A 16,868-nucleotide genomic window follows, 5' to 3' on the forward strand; every position below is an offset into this window, starting at 1 on the left:
GGGACCCAATCCACTCCATCTGACCTGCCCACTGAAGTTGTGCCGGCACCCACCCCATCTGACTTGTGCCCCACAGTTGTGACTGCTCTCACCACTTCAGTCAGCTCCACTGCAGTTGCAAGTGTCCCTCCTGCATACACCACCTCTTCACTGCCTCCTTCTGCTGCGCCCTGATCCTGTCCCTGCGGTGCCTGGCCTGCCCCCATGTATGCCTCTCCGAGGGGATGTCCCCTGTCCTGAACAGTGCAGGCAAGCAACGTGTGACAGTTGTCACTCTAGTTCACTCCTTGGCATTTGATAATGGATTGGCCATTGGCCTTTTGTTTGAAAGGACGTTTAACCTTTAATATGCTGATTAAAGCTTTTTTCTTTATCCCTGTGAACTTGATTTAGCTGTACATTAGGTTGATGATGTTTAACATGCACCTGTTATGCTTGGTTTCCAATGTTGAATACTGAGGTGTTGATGTGAGGTACTCCATGTGGTCCATGAGATATGTATCCTATTCTGGTCGTTATCCATGTCATCCTTTGCTGCTACCTGGGTGTGTCATTGTTAGACGGACCGGGAGGGTCGGCCGAGGACAAGGGGAGAGGTCTCCGGGGAGAGCCGTCTCCAGCGATCGTACAGACGAGTAACTTCCCCCCCCACAGATGTACACCACACAAAGATAAGGTTTAACGTTCTTTATAAGCAATCTTTAGGTACGATAGATTGGTACAAGGAGGTCAGGACTTAGGGGTCCCCTCGATTCTAGTCTCTTGGTTGGGAAAGGGGGTAGCGGGACAGTCTTGTTACCAATCTGGTAGATGCGATGATATGATGGATAGCTCACAATCCTCGAGCTCGGTGTTCTAGCTGGACGGGCCGCGGCAGCGCCAGTAGGTCCCGGTGAAGGTGGTCGTTACACGGTCCGCGGCAGCGCCAGCAGGTCCCGATGAAGGTGGTGGTTACAACGGTCCGCGGCAGCGCCAGCAGGCAGGATGATAGTTTACAAGGCAGGGCTACGGCAGCGCCGGTAGTCCGTCAAGGATGAGTTCTTCTCGGTGTCTCTCGACTCCAGGATACAACTGCCTTCCTGCTCTGGAGCTGCCCCAGTTATAGGTCTGGCGCCCTTTGATGTCCGGACCCTCGCACTTGGAGGTCGGGAGGTCCGGGATGAGGGAGTCCAGACACCCAGCAGGGGGGTGGAGCCAGCGCCCGGGGAAGCTGGGGGCGATCGGCACCTGGCGGGGGAGAGCCATCGACACTTCTTTCTCCCATCGACCTGCCAAGTGGTCCGTTCACCTCCTGGGTGGATGGTGGTGCCGGGATGTCGGGGCCTGGCCAGGCCCAGGGTTAGGGTCGAGCTGAGGCCACGCGGCCTCGTGGTGCAGAGTCCAAGATGGCGGCCGGGCCGGGCGAGGGAGCCGGTAGTGGTTCGGCCCCATGATACAGAGATGTCCGGGGGCAGGAGTCCCGTCGGGAGACGGGGTGCGGGTTGTTTCTGTGGGTAACACCTGGAGGCCCGGGGCTTGGGCCCTGTCATGCGGGGAGGGAGCAAGCCCTTCATGTGGCCTGTCCAACATGCGTCCCCCCCAGCTGAAGGCGGGGAGAGTCACCCATCCTCTTGGGAACTCTCCTCGTCGAGGCGGAAAAAGCGTGACAGGCCATCTGCGTTGGCGTGGTCTTGGCCCGGTCGATGTTCCACAGTGAAGTCCATCCCCTGCAGGGAGATGGACCAACGCAATAGTTTGGGGTTTTCCCCCCGCATCTGCATTAGCCACTGCAGGGGTCGATGATCTGTTTGCACCCGGAAGTGGGTACCGAAGAGATAGGGCCGGAGCTTTTTGAGGGCCCACACCACTGCGAAGGCCTCCCTCTCGATGGTGCTCCAGCGCTGTTCCCGGGCCAGGAGGCGTCTGCTGATGAAGGCCACCGGTTGGTCAAGTCCCTCGGAGTTCAGCTGGGAGAGGACCGCCCCGATGCCATGGTCGGAGGCATCTGTTTGTACGATGAATTCCCGACTGTAGTCGGGGGCCTGGAGCACAGGGGCAGTGCACATGGCGGCTTTCAGCTTCTCGAAGGCCGCTTGACAGTCTGGTGTCCAGTTGACCTTCTTCGGGTGGTTTTTGGACGTGAGTCCCGTGAGGGGCCCCACAATGCTGCCATAGTCCCTCACGAACCGCCGGTAGTAGCCGGTGAGCCCCAAGAAGGCTCGGACCTCGGTCTGCGTGACTGGAGGCTGCCAGGACTGGATGGCAGCGATTTTGAGTTGCAGAGGGGCCACCAGACCGCTTCCCACCTGGTGTCCGAGATAGGTCACGGACCCCTGACCAATTTGGCACTTGCTGGCCTTGATTGTGAGGCCGGCCCGTTGGAGGGCCTGCAGGACCTCTCGGAGGTGGTGGAGGTGGTCGGACCAGTGGCGGCTGTACACAGCGATATCGTCCAGGTAGGCGGCGCTGAACTCCTCGAGCCCTGCCAAGACCTGGTTCACCAGTCGCTGAAAGGTAGCTGGGGCATTCTTCATGCCGAAGGGCATGACCTTGAAGTGGTAGTGGCCATCGGGGGTAGAAAAGGCAGATCGTTCTTGGGCCCGGGGTGTGAGACTGATCTGCCAGTAGCCCGCTGTCAGGTCGAAGATGCTGAGGTAGCGGGCAGCCCCCATGCGGTCGATCAGCTCATCCGCTCGGGGGATGGGATGAGCGTCGGCTCTGGTGACAGCATTCAAGCCCCGATAGTCGACGCAGAATCGGAGCTCAGGAGTGGTGCCGGGGGCAGCAGCTTTGGGGACCAGCACGACCGGGCTGGCCCAGGGGCTGTCCGAGGGCTCGATGACCCCGAGCGTGAGCATCTTTGATACCTCCTCTCGGATGCAGGCCCGTACCCGATCTGGTACGCGGTACGCCCGGTGTCTGATAGGGGGACTGTCCCCAGTGTCCACGTCGTGCAAGCACCAGGGGGTGACCCCTGGGGTGAGGGAAAACAAGGTAGCAAACTGCAGGAGGAGGTCCCGGCAGCCTTGGCGCTGTTACGGGGTGAGGGCATCGGAGAGCCGGACCCCGTCCACGGAACCATCTTTCTCACGAGTCTTCAGGAGATCAGGGAGAGGCTCGGAGTCTTCTTCCGCTCCACTGTCTGTAGCCATCAGGAGGCTGAGCTCCGAGCGCACAAAGTGGGGTTTGAGTCTGTTGGTGTGGAGGACCCGGAGGGGGTTCCGTGGAGATTCCATATCGATGAGATAGGTGACGGGGCTCTTGCGTTCGACCACTTTGAAGGGCCCCGTCCACTTGTCCTGCAAGGCACATGGTTCGGTGGGGGACATCACCCACACTTGTTGGCCAGGTTCGAATTCGATGGAGGAGGCATTTTGATCGTACCATTTTTTCATGTCCTCCTGACTGGCCTCAAGGTTCGCTTTCGCCATTTCTCTGACTCGCCTGGTCTGATTGCGTAGGGTCAGGAGGTACTTGAAGACGTCTGGAGGGGTCTTTAGGGGGGCCATCTCCCAACCTTCTTTGACTAGGCTGAGGGGCCCTCGCACAGGGTGCCCGTACAAGAGTTCGAAAGGGCTAAAGCCGAGGGATTTCTGGGGAACTTCTCGATAGGCGAAGAGGAGGCACGGAAGTAGTACATCCCACTGGCGACGGAGGGGCTCTTCCAATCCCCCAATCATTCCCTTGAGCGTGCGGTTGAACCGCTCGACTAGTCCGTTTCCTTGAGGGTGATAGGGGGTCGTGAACCGGTAGGTGACCCCGCACTGTTGCCAGAGGGACTTCATATACTTCGAAATAAAGTTTGTGCCTCTGTCGCTGACGACTTCTCGGGGGAAGCCCACCCGGGAGAAGATCCCCATTAAGGCCCGGCCGACCACCGGGGCTGTTACAGTTCGCAGGGGCACAGCCTCGGGGTAGCGGGTGGCGTGGTCCACCAGTACCAGGATGAACCGATGTCCTTGTGCTGTACGGGGGTCCAGGGGCCCCACAATGTCTATTCCCACCCTCTCGAACGGGGTGGTGACAACTGGGAAGGGTTGCAGAGGTGCTTTGAGTTTGCGGCCGCTCTTCCCGCTGGCCTGGCACGTGGGGCAGGACCGGCAGTGGTTGAGGACGTCGTTTCTCATCTTCGGCCAGAAAAAGTGGGTCACCAGGCGACTGTACGTTTTGTCCTGGCCCAGGTGTCCAGCCAGAGGGACATCGTGGGCCAAATTTAACAGGAAGTCTCTAAAACGGAGGGGCACCACCAGCACTCGACTGGCCCCTAACTCCGCGATTCTCTTTTCACTGTACAATAGGTCGTTGTCCCAATAGATCCAATGGGCTCCGGTGGTGTCCCCTGCGCTCTGGGCGAGGGCTTGCTGGCGGAGTCCCTCGAGGGAGGGACAGGTCTTCTGTTCTTGACGGAACTGTTCCTGGGTGGGCCCCCCTTCTTGACGCCACTGAGCCAGGTTGGGAAGGTCCTGGGGCTGAGCGAGCCCTTCGGGGGTTTGCTCTGGGGGGTCGGTATTGTCGGTGTCCTCTACTGGAGCGATCGGGGGAGGAGGTGCTGGCCATTCTGGTTCTTCTGGTCGGGGGATGACACGGGCGGCCATGGACCGGGTGGTTACGCACGCCCAGTCCGGGAGGCCCAACATCCCCAGGTGCTCTCTTCTTTCTACGGCGGCCCACGGGGAACTCTCAAGATCATTCCCCAGGAGACAGTCCACGGGGGCATCATCTCGGACCGTCACCTTCAACATGCCGGAGACTCCTTCCCATTCGAAGGGGACGCAGGCCATCCGACATAGACTCTCCGAATTGTCGGCTGAACGGACGGGGCAGAGAATGTTCGGCAGGATCTGCTCTGGTTTTACCAGGTGACAGCGGACGGCCGTCACACTGGCCCCCGTGTCACGCAGTGCTTCGGCCCGGCGTCCATTAATGTTCACCCACTGACTATATTTTCTGGTGTTGGCGGGTAGGGGAGCCCGCGGGACCATGTCTCTTCCCCCTAGGCACGCTAGAACCATGGCGGCCGGTTCCCACTCTTGTTGTTCCTGCTCGTATTCTTCCTGTTCTTCGGAGATTGGTTCCCCCCCCAGGGCGGCGACAGCTACCTGGCGGGGTCTCGGAGTTTGGTTCTGTGGACAGTTCGGGTCATTGGCGTAGTGGCCGACTCGCTGGCATCGGTGACACGTGACATTGGCTCGGAACCCCGGGCGCATCGGGGGGTTGCCCCGGCTGGCCGGGGGCGGGGTGCTGGCTGCGGGAGCGGCCGGGACGGTGTCTCTTCCTCGTCCCTGGCCTCCTCCTCCTCCTCGGGGACGGTGCTGACCTTGGTGGTTCCGGTTCTGTTCGTGCGGCCCTCTCCGGCCCACTCGGGTGCTTTCCCACCGGTCAGCTTCGGCGGCGAGTTGCCGTGGGTCAGTCAATTTACTGTCGAGGAGGTGCTGCCTGAGCTCGACGAAGCAGTTGTTAGAGAGGTGCTCCCACACCATGAGATTAAAAAGTTGCTCGTAGGTCGTTACGTGGCTTCCCTTGATCCAACCCTCGAAGGCTCGGCTGAAATAGTTGACATATTGCACCCAAGTTGTACCCGGGATCCGGGTGCAGTCTCGGAACCTCTGGCGGTACATTTCGGGTGTGAGCCCATATCGGGTGAGGAGGGCCGCCTTCATGTGGTCATAGGATGACATCAGATGGTCTGGGAGCTGTAACAGGGCATCGCCGCCTTCATTGACGAACCTCCCCCATAGACCGGCTCCCCAGTCACTTCGATCGATCCGGTGGGAGGTCATGGCGATCTCGTAGGCCTTGAACCACTGTTGTATGTCGTCCTCTCGGACATACTCTCGAACGACATCCTTGGGGATGTGGACTTTCTTTTCTGTCGCTCCCGGGGTGCGCGGTCGCTCGGGCACCTCCAGTTCTTTGTCCTGCTTCCGTAGGTCTATTTCTGCCAGTTTGTGCTCGTGTTCGTACGCTAATCTCTTTTCTTCGAGCTCTCTCTGCCTCTGTTTTTCTTCCCGTTCTTCTCGGAGCCGCAGATGTTCTAGGTTCAGTTTTTGTTCGGCTAATTTTAGTTCACCGTCCATTTTGAGCCGTGCCATTTCTAGCTCATGTAGTCTGCTTTTTTCTCTCTCTTGGATCTCTTCCTGCGAGAGACCCGTTCTTCGCTCCTCGGGAGCCGTGGTGTTCCTCTCTGATGCTGCAATGTTTTGGTCCGGGGATCTCGCGGCCCCGGTTTCTGCCCACGACTCAATGGCGTGCTTGAAATCGTCTTTGGTACTCAGGCCGGTGGTAGCAATGCCTAGTTCAATGCAGAATTGTTTCAACTCACGATGGCTGTACTCTTCCAATTTCTCCATCTGGAATTTCTCGGTGGATCCGCTCTCTTTGGTTGACATCGTTGTTTCGTCGTGGGGTGAGCTACTCTCTGTACAATTACGCGTTGATTCGGATCGCGCCGCTGGCCACCAATGTTAGACGGACCGGGAGGGTCGGCCGAGGACAAGGGGAGAGGTCTCCGGGGAGAGCCGTCTCCAGCGATCGTACAGACGAGTAACTTCCGCCCCCACAGATGTACACCACACAAAGATAAGGTTTAACGTTCTTTATAAGCAATCTTTAGGTACGATAGATTGGTACAAGGAGGTCAGGACTTAGGGGTCCCCTCGATTCTAGTCTCTTGGTTGGGAAAGGGGGTAGCGGGACAGTCTTGTTACCAATCTGGTAGATGCGATGATATGATGGATAGCTCACAATCCTCGAGCTCGGTGTTCTAGCTGGACGGGCCGCGGCAGCACCAGCAGGTCCCGGTGAAGGTGGTCATTACACGGTCCGCGGCAGCACCAGCAGGTCCCGATGAAGGTGGTGGTTACAACGGTCCGCGGCAGCGCCAGCAGGCAGGATGATAGTTCACAAGGCAGGGCTACGGCAGCGCCGGTAGTCCGTCAAGGATGAGTTCTTCTCGGTGTCTCTCGACTCCAGGATACAACTGCCTTCCTGCTCTGGAGCTGCCCCAGTTATAGGTCTGGCGCCCTTTGATGTCCGGACCCTCGCACTTGGAGGTCGGGAGGTCCGGGATGAGGGAGTCCAGACACCCAGCAGGGGGTGGAGCCAGCGCCCAGGGAAGCTGGGGGCGATCGGCACCTGGCGGGGGAGAGCCATCGACACTTCTTTCTCCCATCGACCTGCCAAGTGGTCCGTTCACCTCCTGGGTGGATGGTGGTGCCGGGATGTCGGGGCCTGGCCAGGCCCAGGGTTAGGGTCGAGCTGAGGCCATGCGGCCTCGTGGTGCAGTGTCCAAGATGGCGGCCGGGCCGGGCGAGGGAGCCGGTAGTGGTTCGGCCCCATGATACAGAGATGTCTGGGGGCAGGAGTCCCGTCGGGAGACGGGGTGCGGGTTGTTTCTGTGGGTAACACCTGGAGGCCCGGGTCTTGGGCCCTGTCATGCAGGGAGGGAGCAAGCCCTTCATGTGGCCTGTCCAACAGTCATGATCAACTATTTATGGACATCTCTGTGAACATTTCATTTGCATGGTCACATCTCTGGCTTGCACCCATGCTCATATGATGTGCTTCCCATTGTCCAATTTGTCTATTTCACAGACTTTGTGCGCATCACCAAAGGACCTACAGGTGTGGGCATCATTGGTATAGTAGCAACTGGGTCCTCTGTGCAACTTGCTGTACATATGTTTTGAGTATGTGCAGATGACTTAGGGGAGACTCCCATACACAGGCTGTTGTGACCAGAGCCTTCATTGTGTGGTAACTGATGGCTGACTGACCAAGTGTTCTGCTGACATGACTGAGATGTGCTGTGACTATGTTTGGCACAGCTGGGCTTCCACAGAAGTTGGGTCCACTCAAGTAAGTGTGTTGTCCCGTAACATAGCCTAGGCCCATGGTGTGTGTTATATGAGCATGTGTGTGTGTGTCCACATCCCTTTTCATACAAAGGCAGTGTTCCCTTGATATTTTCCTGTTGTTGATGCTTGCTGAGGGTAAACAACATTTACCGCAAAACTTTGTCTCCGCAGGGAATCACAACCCGGTCATTACAACGACCGCGTTGTGATTCCGCATACCATTACTCCGCAAGTCGGAACAACGACTTGCGGAGGGGGGGAGGTGTTGGATTTAAAATCCCACACCTTCCCTAGTGTACGCACAGACTAGAGTTGGAATAGTAAATTATACTATTCCAACATCCAGCACCCCCCTCCGCAAGTCGTTGTTCTGACTTGCGGAGTAATGGTATGCGGAATCACAACGCGGTCGTTGTAACGACCACGTTGTGATTCCCTGTGGGGAAAGTGACGGCAGGATGACGAGAGAGATTCCTTGCTGAGTGATATTGAGTTCATCCCACAACTTTGCCATGGGCTACCAGATTTGTGGGTGCATGACACACTACTGTTAATTGGTGTTTCATCATTGGGATTTGTCAGTTCTGAGTGGTGATGATGTTGTCAGACGCAGATGGGACACAGTCAGGGTTCCCCAAAGCACTTGTTTGTTCGCAATATCATGTAGTTGTTCCTAGGTGGTACCTTTCAGTGATTGAGACATGTGTATGTGTGTGTGACTGCTCCCACTTGTCGGGTTCAGGGCTGCAATGTTTGCAGGTGTCAGCATGTGTGCCTTGTGGTTCCCCTTGGCTTCTGCATTGCCCTGGGACTGTGGCAGGTATTCGGAGGGTTACATGAGCTTTGACTTAATAGCCATGTACCGCATACTGTGCACTATGTCTGTCATTCACCAGGGTTGTAAACTGTCCTTGTGTGATGAGTCTGTGCACCTTAGTTCCTCCCAACATTCCTGTGTTTGTCATGGGTGAATGTGCAATGTCACCTGTCCATGTGTGCTTCACAGATGCACATTGTTGCAGTTCAGGGTGTGTGGTGTTGAGGGTGTACTGATGTAAATGTTTGCATGGATGGGCCCCTAGCTCCCATTTGTCCATGGATGACGGGCCATGCTGAGTGATTTGTGTTTGTGTGATGTACGTTTGTGGAACAGGAAACATGTCTGGGGTTCCCAGTTTGTACGACATCTACCTTTGTCATCACAGTGGAGGTGTCATGCATGCTTGTGTCCCCCCAATGTCTGGTCCCTGGGGGTAGTGCTGTTGTGTGTCAGTCTCTTGCTGTGTTAATTGGTGTACATTCCAGCTTGTGTCACATGTGTCTGTTGTGCTCCCTCTCATCTCACAATGCCTGATTGTCCACTAAGGATGTCCCAATGATGGTTTACTTTTGAATGGCACTGTGTCCACATCTGTGTCACTATGGTTCAGCCCCCCTCATGTGCGGTGTAGTTGCCTGGGGATACTGACACACACACACACACCTGTTGTGTCAGATGTGCATTGTGAGGTTGCCTGTTTGTGTTTGTGCATCTGCAGCAGTGCATTGGTATTGCTGTTGTGGGCCATTGTCTGGATGCTGTTTCTGTGTTTTTCCCTGTTGTCCCTGTGAATCATATCACATCATTGTGCACATTCATCCTGGTTGTTAGGTGCCATTGCTGGCATGGAATGTGAGTTTGTGACCTGACACCTACAGTCTACACAGGTTGTTTTGATTAGTGTGTCTATTTCCAAGATGTGTGTATGTTTTGTGATGGTCACTTCTGCTCTTGTGTCATTGTACACTGTATGCATTGTCAGCCCCCATGGGTGGTGCTTGTCTGCACATGGCCGAGAGTATGTTATGTTTTCACAGCACTGTTAGCCTCACCACATCTCTGTGGGTATGGGACACAACCACTACTTTGCCCCAGAAATGTTTGATGTTTTGGGACCGGGAATCATACATGCTGTTTGGCATTTGCAGCTTTGACCATGATGACACTTACCTTTTGGTCACTATGATGAGGGGGTGGTTTAGACCCCATCACCACATTGCTCGACATTTGCTGCAGTTTGGAAGCCCACACTTCACTTTTATTCTACACAGTGAGGGGGTGTTAGTTTTACATTGACACAGTGCTATGGTGATGCTTGCCTTGTGTAGGGCACACTCATTTGTTGGTCACACATGTTCTGTTAGTTACATTGTATGTTCGAAGTCCTAATCACTGTTGTGGGCATTTGTCACAGACTACACACTGTTGTCATGATGTTAGGGGGGATGTATTTTGCTGACATACCTAATGTTGGAGAATGATGGATGTGTGGCGCATCACTCATCCTATGAGGTGGGGTGGCAGGGGTGATGGGCAACATATGCCCTATGAGTGGGGGTGGCAGGGGTGCTGGGCAACAGGTCCCCTATGGGTGGGGGTGGCAGTAGTGCTGGGCAACATATTCCCTATGAGTGGGGGCTGGCAGGGGTGATGGGCAACATAAGCCCTATGAGTGGGGGTGGCAGGGGTGATGGGCAACATAAGCCCTATGAGTGGGGGTGGCAGGGATGATGGGCAACATAAGCCCTATGAGTGGGAGTGGTAGTGGTGATGGGCAACAGGTCCCCTATGGGTGGGGGTGGCAGGGGTGATGGGCAACATAAGCCCTATGAGTGGGGGTGGTAGTGGTGATGGCCATGCGACCCCTATGGTGTCCTGTTGTTAGTGGCCAGGATGTGGATCCCCTGTGTGTGTGTACCATTTTGCGGATACTGTCGGCGTCGGTTCCTGATCCGGTCATAGATGTACAGTACTGGTATGACCTGTGCGATGGGATTCATGATGTGTTCATGTCGTACACGCTGCTTGTTGCTCCGTCTCGTACCCGCTGCAAGCTGGTCCGTCTCGTAGCCGTGGATTGAGTTGTGGTGCAAATCGTAGCTGATATGCTTGTTTTCCAGATGCTGTGACGTGCCGTATGTGGCGACCAGTCCGGCGCGTAGGAAGTACGCATCATACTTGTCAGGGCGGAAACTGCTGTGGATACTGCTTCCGGGCGACTCGGTTCCGCGTTAGGGGTTACGGCTCGGACGGAGAATGGAGCTTGAATCACAGCCTACGTGTTGGCCGTGTTTTTGGCAGTTATGCGCATCGTACTTCATCTACAGGACGGACCGGCTACGGGTACGTGTCGGTCGCACGGTAAGGCTACGGACAGCTCTCGGAGAGCTGTCCGACCCAGATCAAAATCGACCCCTGTGAAGTAATAGTCAAATCTATTTTTTAAAAGACATTTAAACTTACCACAAACCTCAGAAACCACAACATACTACACCACAAATATTAAATATACTTTTTAAATACTAATATAAAATTAATTTTACATCAGTGACCAAATGATAATTAATAATATATATTACTCACTGATATAATAACAATATTATTACAAGCATATAAAGCTATTAAATAAACAAAACTAACTAACAAACTAAATATATTAAATTAAATAGATACAACAACATATTAAACACATCAACATAACATTGATTAAGGTATATCACATTTCCCACCCATAGCAAAAATATAAATTAAACTTACGATTTTGTGGCTTCACATCTCTGTCTAAATCCACACAGTAAAAAGTAGTAATCCACCCAAATTATTTTTAAAGTATGTTCAAAATCCCACAAATACTTGCAAAAAGAAGAAAATACATAGACAATCCCGCAAAGCAATCCACAGTCTGTAGGTACTATTAAAAAACGGAATATCTAACTTTCCATAGAAACAACTCGGAAACAGAAACCTGTTAGAATTAAATAAAACACCCTCCAATACAAAACACTACATTCTCAAACAAATTCATGCATAACATTAAACTATGCAAACAATTGTTACCAACACATATCGTAACCATGAGCTAAGCAATCATCAGCTTTCCATACAAAGAAATGTGATAAAATAGCACAATGCAAAATAGCACTAAAAATACAATAAACCACACAAAGCACCTATTAATAGCAACACACACATCTTTTAAACAACTGTACTATATCCCCCACCTTAGAAACACTTTAAAAAACATTAAAAAGTAACTTACCTGTTATGATGAACAGCAGCACCCAACCGCGACTTCATCCTTCCAAAAACGACTCAAAATAACACCAATAGAGTACAAAATAGCAGCAGAAGAAAAAAATGGCCACCTAGCAAAGGTAGAAAATAAACTATCTCCCCATTGGAGACAATTGGACAAATAGTAACAATAGGGCTGAATAGGATGTCGGTGGCACTGCCACTGACAGGCTGTTGGCACATGGTGCACGGATTTGCACAAAGTGCTCTCTAACTCTGTGGCTTGTGCTGCAGTCACTTTCCTGGCTCACAGCACAAGCCGCAGTGTTCGAGAACAGTTTTCCAACCACCATCAAGGCTGTCAAATAGTAAATGAGCGGTCGGACTGCGGCCTGCCTGTTGCGTTTTTTAGAACTCTATCATGGCGGGCGTCGGTCTGACCGTGTGGCATCGTAATGATGTCAAATGTTATTAAAAAAAATTACAAGTGTAACAAGAAATTATCAAATATTATACAATGTTGTAAAAATTATTACAAAAATGTTGACATATATATTAAATAATACTATAACATATATAACATTATTTAATTTGTACTATTTATATTTATGTTAAACAGCACTTACAAAACATATATCAAAGTGTTTTAAAAATGTGGAAAGAAATGTACAATATTTCTAAAAATATGAAACTGTATGCTAAGGTAATAGTAATAAAGGCCATTATTTTCTGTATTTGTTTTACAACTTTAAAACAAATATTGTGAGGTTTTTACATAATGAATTACTTCAGGTTTTTTTAATACATGTATTTCACAACGACTAAAATATTGCAATAAGTGTTATTTATTTAAAAATAAAATGTACAAAACATGTATGTTTGTTTTTTATTGTACTTATTAATATATAAATAATAATAGTACAAAAAAACGTTATATTCCCATAGCACTACAAAGAAATGTGTTTCCACTACACCCCAAACTAACTCAGGGAAGGTGTTAGACGCTAAAGGGGTGCCATTTACTTTTTGCACTCCAAAATAAACTAATTCAGGGAAGGTGTTGGACACTGAAGGTGCAACATTTACTATTCTCACTCCAATCTAAACAAACTCAGTGAAGGTTTTAGACACTAAAGAGACGACATTTACTATTTCCACTCCAATATAAACCAACTAAGGGAATGTGTTGGACATCAAGGGGGTAAAATTTACTATGCCACTACACTCAAATCAAAACTAACTCAGGAAAGATGTTGGACACTAACCGAGCAGCATTTACTGCTCACACTCAATTCTAAACAAACTCAGCAAAGGTGTTGGACACTAGAGGGGCAGCATTTACTTCTCACACTACATTCTAAACAAACTCAGAGAAGGCGTTTGAAACTAAAGGGATAACATTTACTATTCCCACTAAAATGTAAACAAAGTTAAGAAAGAAAGTTTTAACCTCTTGCGTGCCCCGCCCTTTCCCCGCCCTGTGCCGGGCTTTCTATTAGCGGGCGGAGTTCATGACGAGATGGTCTCGTCATGGGCACAGCGCAACCGCGGCCCATGACGAGACCATCTCGTCATGGGCACTGAAGGGGTTAAAATCCCATATTATTTCAAAATAAAAATAAACATCCTTAACTACAATCATTTTTGTTTACAAATACATTCGAGATATTTTATACTACATTTTATGCAAATGTATTTTGTTCCCATTTTTACAACACTTCAATGATTTAACACACAATTTAAACTACTATTGACTATCCTATTAGAAAACAAAATAATATATAGTTGCTTAAAATTCCAAATTTATTTCCAAAATGTTTTACAAATATTTTCAACAATAATTTGTTTTTGAACAGTACTATAGTTTGGTTAAAAAATAACGTGTTTTACCAATTCAAATATCTTTCTTTTTAAATACTTGAAATTGTTCTAATTTTTTCAAATGTGTAACATTTTTTAGAATTATTTAAACACATATTGCAAAATTAGAAATTGAAAAAAAACGTTGTAAAAAAATATTTCTTAAACAAATTTTACATGACAACATTTTTAATAATAATACAGATTTAATATTTTCCAATATGTTTACAAATAAATTGTTAAATATTAGATATATTTTGTTTACATTTTTACATTTGGTTAAAAAATATTTAAAAATAATACATCAATTTTTATACTAAAACAATATTTTACTGATAAAGAACAATAATAAATCATATTTAAATATCTACCCAACCTTATCCTTTTTAAACCTAACATCTTGCTTTTAAAAAATATATTTCTACATATTAAAACAATTTAAATTATAAAGAAAACATCTTTTATATAAATAATATTAAAAAACGAAAGAAAATTAAAATAAATAAAAACAACATATGAGATAAAATTATAATATATATCACACTATTTACGACTGAAAACAATATTAGAACCAAAAATATAAACTACATTGGTATCAAATAAACTGATAATTTGAACAACACCTAAAGCAATATTTTTGACAAGGATTTTAATAACCACGATACTAAGGGGCCGATTGTGATAGTGCTGAGACCGCCACCGACAGGCTGTTGGTGGTGGTCTGACCGTCATCTGAACCATTTTTACCGTCCACCACATTAGGATGGCTGGCGGTGTAATGGCGGTCGAAAACATCGACCGCACGCATCCGAATGGCTCCTTGAGCCCGCTAGTGCAGCGGAGGGCCATGCAATCCCTGCAATGGTGGCAGTGCGTACCAGACACCTCCGTAGGCATTATGACGCCACTCCCCGCCAGCTGTTTCATGGAGAGGCTGGTGTAAAGGGACATTGGGGGCCTGTAGCGGGCCCCCCTGGCCCTTGATTTTGGGTTTCGGGGGGCACCTATCCCTGCACCATTTGGCAGGCACCGCATGGTGCCTACCACGTAGTGCAGGGATATGTTCCCTGTCTATTTCTTGTACGGCGGAGTGTGCTGCAGCACGCAGCACCCGCCCCAATACAGGAGATAGGCAGTGTGAGTGCCTTGGAGGCGGCCGCATCATAATGAGGTTGACAGGACTGCTGACATCATGTCGGGTGGTCCCGTTGTCCAATTGGGGAGCGGGTGAGCATGAGTCCACCTGCCATCCTAATCAGGCTCTATATTCTCACAATATTCTTTACACAAGATTTATGTAGCACAATATTTTTAATTCTATATTTTGTCCAAATACCGAAGCTAGATATGCCCATTCAGGTGATGCATACTATCTATTTGGTGCCCTCTTTTTATAACTGGTCTTTTAGCAACAGGTGGGCTACTTTCCCTATTTTCTGAATCTAGTTCAATTACTTCAAAACTTTTATTCATTGGATTTAGCCTCTCTTATTTCATTTCTTCAGCAGGCTCCTTCCAATGACATTTCCTTCTGTCCATGCTCTAATTTTCACTTGTTTCTCAACTCACTGATTAAATTTCACCTTGATCAATTTCCACTGCAAATTTCACTGCAAACTGTTTTCTTCCTCTGGGGATTCTTGTGACTTGAATTTGTTTTTTAAATCTTTCATGGTTTGATCAGAGGCCACTTATTCTTGCCTCCACTCATGCATTTGAATTTGACATTGCAACAGCCCTTCACTTTGATGCCCACTTTGAAACTGGACAGCAGCACCACTGGTAGAGGCACCAGGTTCTTCAACAGAATTTTCACTGACATGTACTTGGGCATTTTCTTCACCCTTTTCTTTACCAATTTCAAAATGTTCATCTCCCTCTGGATCAACACTGTAAGGTTGAGCTTGACCCTGTGAATCAGTGTTTTTTTCCGCAACTTTTTCATCTGGTCCCTTCACTCTTTCTGTGTGAGGCACTGCGGGATTCCAGCACACTTCAATGCAGTATTTGCCATTAAGATCACCTGATAGGATCCACGCAAGCACTCTTCAAGGCAATTCTTCCTCAAATGTTTTTGAACCAGTATCACGTCTTCAGGATTCAAACCATGATATGGTACTTCTTTCGATGCTTCAGTTGCCACACTCACTTGATGAGAGACTGTTTTCACCATATCAGCCAGGCCTTTCAGTAATCTAGCATGATGTCATCAGTTATTCAAACAAATGCAGCTGAAGGTAATGAAGCCAATCTCCTGCTTGTATCTGGTTATTCGGCAGATTGAACTATATGCTTAGTTATTTAAATGGTGAATAGGATGTCAACTGAGTGTGGGTCATCTAAATGTAATGAATGGTGCATCACTATTCCTTCACTTTGTTCAGTGGCATAACAAACAACTGCAACCAATTGCAAACAACAACAAGACTTACAGCTACTGGATCCAACACAGGCTACTGGCCTCATCATTCTGCCATGTCTCTGTGGAAACATTGTTAATGCACACAAACCTTTCTCATCTCAGTACAAAAATAATGCCAAATTATAGTCAGGCATTCCAAGGGTGGGTGCACTACGTAAATTCCCTCTCAATATATGAAAAGCCTCTGGAGACTCTTGGACTTATCACTAGTGCACGGACTGCCGTCCCGGTGGTGTGGTCCAACAGCAGTGAGCCATCCACTGTATTGGCTGTGCAAATACTAAAGCTTGACTGCTGGCACTGCCAGCACACTGTCGACCACTGGGGTCAGGGGAAGGCAGCCTCCATTGGGTGGTACAGAGGTGCATCACCGCAGTCCATATTATTAGTTGACATCCCAATGAACTGACTGCGGCAGTCGGACCGCTGCCTAAAAGTCGGCAGGAATGATTAATTTGGGATGCATACTCACCAATTTCCAGTTCTTCCGAGTAGATTTCAACATGGATCCCGTTATCCAGGTCTCCTCTACACAGGAGCATCTTCACCTGGAGTAATAGGACTCCATCAGCGGTGAAATACAGGTAAGTGCTTTGGTACCATGTACCCATTACCAGGACTGCTCACATTTCAGTTGACACCGGCAATGGGTAGGTGGTCATTTTCCACAAATATCATGCATGCGTGTGCATTTGAC

Source organism: Triturus cristatus, chromosome 2_2 (genome assembly GCF_964204655.1).
Source record: "Triturus cristatus chromosome 2_2, aTriCri1.1, whole genome shotgun sequence".
NCBI lineage: Eukaryota > Metazoa > Chordata > Amphibia > Caudata > Salamandridae > Triturus > Triturus cristatus.